Consider the following 7,268-nt stretch of genomic DNA (forward strand, 5'->3'; position numbering starts at 1 on the left):
TTACCATTGCCAAGTGATATGCGATACAAATATGAGAGCACATATTCAGTTTCCGGAATCGAAAGGCAACATTATATAGGAATGTTAACATATGTTGATGTATCATATTAATATATTTGTTGGGCCTGTATGCCACTTAAACTGTTCCAGTTGCTTACGAGATTAGAGAGTCCTCAACGGATGCGGGTGGTCGCGGGTTCGAACACCGGTCCAGTTCTACCAATGACAAAAATGGTACTAACGGCTACCTCACTTGGTGGTCAGCATTAAGAGGTTAGTGTTAGAATTTATTGGGCTAGTGTCAGGATAATGCTACTACGTACGACATGATGATACATGTCTGCGAGAAGAGGCCCAGTCTCGGGCTTAAACAATAGGTAGCTGTTAAGTTTTTTTTTAAATTATATTTATTAATGTTCTTGAAGGAAAACGTATATATTAGAGATTACTAGGATTGGTCAGAGGTCACTTAATGTTTCGCACATGCGATACAATGCAATTCGATGTGTCTACATACATAACTTTAATTCAAATCTTCTGTCGCTGACCCTGTAAGTCATGGGGTTAATGAAATAATCATCAAATTTTGAACAGTATGATTCGATCATATTGTCCTAATACCGAAAAGGACTGGTATTTATTTACAGTGGTTTATTGTTAGTGAATCAGTTCAAGAATCATCAGGATTGTGTCCTTTTGAATTAGTTTTTGAACATACTTTCAGTAGACTATTGAAGTTGTAATAAAAACTTCTACAACTGAAAATTGAAAAAAATAATCTTCTTGACAATGTTTCTGATTTCAAAAATGGGTTGTCAAAAGCTTTTGAAGTTGCAATAAATGATATTCACTCTATTCAAAAGTAAAATTAAGGTATGACAAAGAAAGGAGTTTCCATACTGGTGATAGAGTTCTGGTTCTTGCCCTTACCACTAAATCCTCTTGAGGCTAGGTATTTTGGTACTGATACATTTGAAAGAACGTAAGTGGCAAACATTATATCCTTAACACTCCTGGGAGGCGAAAAAAAAAAACATTGCCATATAAATATGTTGATAGCGACAGCCCTGTTAATCATGCGCTCAATTTGGTTTAACCTGTCCCACACTGTGAGGATTTCAGCTATGGAATACAATCTGACTTTAGTTACTTTGGTGTAACTTATCAGCGGAATTCAGAAATATTGATTAAACTAGACCAGAATCCTTTACATCTGCGGGCGACAAGAAAAGAGTGAACTACAACAGCTTTTACCTGAAAATTAGAACTTGTGAAGCATCATCCTTACAGGATGAACCCTCTAAAACAAAGACATTTGTAAAAACAAATTGAGGATTTGCTGTATAATTATTTCATAGAACCAGGCCAAAGTAACTGGAGTTCACCATGAAGTCTTCTGCCGCATCCAGATAATACTTCCACATGTGCACCGACTACAGAAAAGTGAATAGTGTGACCAAATCGGATTCATTTCCATTGCGAAGAATCGAAAATGTAATATTTGTCACCAAATTTGACCTTTTGTAAAGCTTTTGTCAAATGTCACTCGCAGAAAAGAAAAAAATTAAATTTCGACATTCGTAGTTTCAGAGCTGCTTAATCAATAAAAAGTAATATCGTTTGTAATGAAAAGGTTAGCCTTGAACTTCCGAACGTTTAATGAACATGACAACCTCTAGTTAGATAATTTTGGCGTTTACAACAATGATGTCATCTGCAATGACACTTTCAAAGATCACTTGAAGACCATTCGGTAATAGTTTGATAGATTCAGTGAATCAAATCTGAGAACTGGTTTAGGTGAAAGATACTTTGGGGTACTCATATTACATTTCTAGGACATATCGTGGGGCATTGACATGTTCATTAGCAAGATAAAAAGAATAGCCAGATATTATTAAGAAGAGTCAGTTGTTTCAGGAATACATTATCAGGTACATCAATGGAAGATATAATCTGATGGCGAATGCACTTTCCATGCACAGGGTATTATAATGCTTCATGTATACGTTGTGTCGTTCGTAGTACATTATCATTTATAATCTTAATCACATGTATATTTGATAATATGTATAAAAAACAACATTTTATTGTATAATTCATTATGTTTCTTTGTGAGGGAGGTTTTTCGTCAGAGATCAGATACATCGTTTGCCTTACCAGTCACATTTCTATTCAACTAAAATGTTCTCTGTGAGAGTGGATTAAATATTCAGATCGTTATTAATTTAAACATAGTTACCTGAAGTTGAGCTAAATGATACAGTCTTGATTTTGATGTTACAATCTTCTACAATCGAAAATTCCATTAAGTAACATAGTATTTCCAGAAAATGATAATTGAGATCTAGGTCAAGTAGCTATTCATCTTCATCCCGTCTGGGAAAAAAAGTTGCAACTACCTTCTTCTAGCTAGATACGTCTTGATGAATGTCTTTTACCTCGCCCCAGGAAATCCCCATCTGGTCCGGCTCTGTTATCACTGTCCTTCGCCACGTTATCTTTTGCCGTCCACATTTACCTTACCATCTGGTTTTCATCTGCGTTCTACCTTGAATATCCTTTATTGCCTCATCATCATGTGCATGGTGTTACCTCCCTACCTATCACAACGATTCACTTTGGAAATCTTGTTTGGCCAATAAATATTGCAGATTTTACGGAGGCAACTTTTGTGAAATGATTTTACTTTGTTCATTTCTATTTTCACTACTCTCCAATACTCGGAGTCGTAAAAATTGCGGACTTTACGATGCTGTTGTAAAGTCTGATCTTTGTCTTAAGGCTATAGGGGTATATAGTATATAGAGGGGTATATAGTCTTGTTTGTCTAAACATTAATCATTCTTGCCTTAACATATGAACCAGAATGAATCTTAATTTTGCGTTCAATTTTTCACTTGGTTAGATTTATTAAATCTAATTGCTGTTCACTGGAAATCCAAAGTGCTCATCTATAGTATTCTGCTCTTAGAACTACTAATGCATTAACCGCAGTAACAGCACGTGTGGGGAGAGGGAGTATTTTAACGCAGATTTTAAAATCTTAGTCATAATGCTACGATGTCTGGAGAGTGGCAGTTTACAGCGATATCTAGCACTGGGGCATCATGCCGCAGTCATGTAGCGTGATGTCTTACTTAGTCGCATTATCCTGACACCAGTCCACCCAGTAGTAACACTAACACCTTAATGCTGAGCAACAAGCTATGCAACTGTTATTGCAATTTCATAAGTCTTAGTTATGACCCGGCAAGGGTTTCAAATCAGCGACCTCCAGCATCCAAGGTGGACGCTCTAGCCACTTAGACAAGTTGATCAATTGCACGTGGATGGAAATTTTAGATAATTACACCAAGACTTGTCAAGAATATCTTGTAAATATTTTGCCATCTGTACAACTGTGTCTGAAAAAATTGTACGTATTGGCTTCGGCGAGGAATGAGAACAGTGATAGTAATATGTTAATTCTTGTTAAAAAAATCTTTTTTATTTTTTCATCATTATATATATTAGGATTGTATTGATCAAATCTGAATGTTTGTCACTAACCAATGTACAATTATGGGTAACAGAGAGAGAGAGAGAGAGAGAGAGAGAGAGAGAGAGAGAGAGAGAGAGAAGAGAGAGAGATTGCATAGAGACAGAAAGACGGATTATAAGGAAATCTTGCTCTCTGTCTAAATCGGTTCACATCTGTTTAAACACGTGCTACACCTTTGTACACCAGTCAGATAAGCGACTTTCTTTCATCCTAGATAAGTACTAAGGACGGACAGGGGTTACAAATATGGGTAGGATTTATGGATATTTTCTCCTATTAAGTTTATTTGATTAACCTTATCAATGAAGACAACATGCCGTGAAAAGTAATGGTAAACAAAAATATTTTGAAGAAGGTTAAGATACCTTATTCACTGAAATGATCAGTATATCCAAAAGTGGGTTGTAACTGTTTTCAATCTCTCTAAAAGCGATTCATTGTGCATCTAACAAAGAGTATTAAGCGAAATTGGGTATAAAAGGAATACATATATACTTTCAGGACTAAATGAATTTAATTTGTTTTCAACATCAAAAATGATGAATAATTTAAGCGGGAGCCAATTTTGGCGCTTCTTTCCAAAAGGAGCCAAAGGAACCCCTTCCCCCAATCATTCTACGGATTTGCTCACAAGTAAATACCATGGGGGTCAGAAAGTATATTGGTTCGCAACAAACCTTGCTTGGTGTGTCTGTGCCATCAGTTAGAAGCAAACCATTAAAACTACGAATTAAAAAAATGTTAATGATCTTACATTTTTTTACTTATCAGAGATAAAACGTCCTGGCATGATCGAAGATGTGCAAGCTAACATTGCTGGATGCATGCATTACTTATTCTTAATGACGGAGGTCATGATGCGTGTGCAGGATACGGTATTGGTGTAAAGGCTGAATATACGTTTTGTAAAAAATGTTATGCTGATAAGGTCCGCTGAAATATCTGGAATGACGCTATTAAAGTATCTCTTCAAAGAAATATACTTCAGAAATTACAGTTATCTTGCGTCGCCAACAGAGCCTTAAAACATTTTATGAACGCATCACGTGAACATAACCTCAAAGAGTTTAGACCAAGCTACTGTTAGACACCGTGGCCCAACATAGTTACGTAGCAGCACTTAAATGGGCCATTAAACCACCAATATTTGTCAGCACGATCACCAGTGAAATGTTCTACAATTTACAGCAATATCAGACACGGTAAGGAATTATCAACCAGGAGAACATAACGAACACGCTTGGGATCCTACATTAAAATTTCCACAGCGATGTTTACCATCATTTAAAAATATTCCCACGGGGAACCCAGTTTATAGCGACGCGTTCTAGTATAAAATATATTCACGAAGGCAACACAGACTTCTCAGTTTTTCTCTAAAGGTATAATTCCGGAGATAGCCGTATACAAAATGTATCCGTGACTATGACAGGGACAACACATGCAAATAACGTTGTGCGAAGTGACATCGTGCATACTGAAGCTAACACAGTTAACCCGGTGCTCAAATGGAAAACATGGCGTCTTGACTGCGCCATCACGGAACACATTTCACAAGGATAACTACATAGTATCCAACGTGTGTCTTGATCGTCGACGATTGCATCAAATAATCAAATTTAGCATATGTTGTGGTGACCCGGGCAGAATATATGTTACAGCTCAGCAGAGTTGTTCTATAGAACATACCTCTGCTCGACACGTCACCGCAACAAATCCTTACGCTGATTGCAAAAGAATAGTCTCACATTGACGAAAAACGCAAACGCATTTGTGATTGTACTCTCGGTGCCATTCCTACGTTTACGCGTCATCAAATTAATCATTGTGTCAGAAGTAACGTTGAGTATACACGGAATCACACTGTGATGAAGTTACACATTAGCAGCTCCAGTTTACAATGAACCGTATTGATAATATAATCAGCAAGGTCATCAACTTTGCAATCTCGTCCTGACATTTCTTGAATCAAACCGTGGTATCACCGCTCGTAAATGACGGACAGGCAATTTTCTTTATTAATAGTTTGCTGGGAGGCAATTGTGTGTCTGACGGTATTACCTGTAATTCAGCACGGACAAAGCGCATTGATGACTTTTCACGAGAGAATGTATTCCCAGTGTATTACAAGGATATGATACAAGTGAGGTTTAATGTGTGTTCTGACTCTAGACGGGATTTGAAGCCCTCCTAGATCCATCTTGGAGTTCTTCAGATGCGTACAAATATCTTACAACGGCGTCACGGACTACTGTAGGTAGATTTAACTTGGTCATTGATAGGTTCTAATATTTATTTTCTTTTATTGCGTCGATCAATCTTATAATGGCGTACTTTGCTATTTTTACATCACTACCAACAAAGCGAGTACCGACGAGGATCATCTGGTAAAGTTTATCGCCGACCTTCAAATTACGCCTGACGTTCATGACTCTGATTCCGATGTTATTAACACATGCACGACGAAGTAATGTTAGCTCAACGAAAAATGTCCCACTGAATTATTTGCACATAACAGGCAAAAAACACCGACGTTTTCTACGTCACAGCGTTACTCATACGTTCCGAAAGTGATTCGTTAATCGTTAACGGTGTGCAGCTGGGATGAAACGCACGAGTTAAGACATATTTACCACATTTGGTGGGCAAGCGATATGATCTGCAATCAGCTTGAAAACGTTTTCTCAAACGCACGCTTAACCATGTATTAATTTGTCACAGTTGATTTCACAAACACGCATGGACGTTATCATGTTGGGCTGCAAACATTCTAACTTATTCGCATAATAAAATAAATATCAGATAAACTACATATTCTTTGCGACTATATTACCACACGCGTTGACTTCGCGAGAATCAGCCCGAAAAGAGCTAACCGAGTGTTTCACAGAGACGTCTGTCCAGTTGATCAAACCCACAAAAATAAATCACTGCGACAACTGCCGCGAAGGTCACCCCTACGAAGAAAACTAAACGGGCCTCTCCCGTGATGATAGGAACAGTGAAAGAACCTGGTAAGATTGTGAAAACATCCTCTCGGTTCAAGACGGTCAAAAGGCCATGCGGACGACTGTGGAAATAATTGGAAATTTATCACAGCAAACTGAAATATGGTCCTGATATACAACTACTACCCTTTATGCAATCATTTAATGACAAAGAGCGCGAAATGATACTTAAAGACCCAGATGAATTTGCGTCGACTCAGTACACCGAACGGATATCACATATACTATGAAATAATTTAGACCTAAACTCTAGCCAAACCTGGTTCACAGATAAATGACCGGCAAGAGAAAAGGAAGTTACCAAGACTGAGACTGTCACCAATTTCTTGAGGAAAATAACTAAAGACTATCAGTGACAGCCAGTGAGGTTGGTGCGGTTTGCACCAAGTAATAGTGGATCGAACGATAGTAGATGAATGCCTACACAGTTAGAATTTTTCGCTTGGTCAGTAAGAGCAGGTAATACATCCAAAACAGTGATCAACGAAGTAGCATTTATTTGCCGATAATTATTTGTCCAGGCCATAATGGACCATGCCACATATAGGAGTCTCATGGTGAAATTTGTAGTTAGTCATGCCCGTCACCCCTGTCGTTGTATAGGCCGCCCACAAAAAATCGCCAGAGATTTCCGTCATGTGCCATCCCCTTGACTTTGATCCAGGTGCGACCCAGCATAGTAATGTCCGCCTCAATGTAACGTCGCCAGTTCTTTC

This window comes from Sinohyriopsis cumingii, chromosome 3 (assembly GCF_028554795.1).
Source record: "Sinohyriopsis cumingii isolate HCF-2022 chromosome 3, ASM2855479v2, whole genome shotgun sequence".
Taxonomy (NCBI): Eukaryota; Metazoa; Mollusca; class Bivalvia; order Unionida; family Unionidae; genus Sinohyriopsis; species Sinohyriopsis cumingii.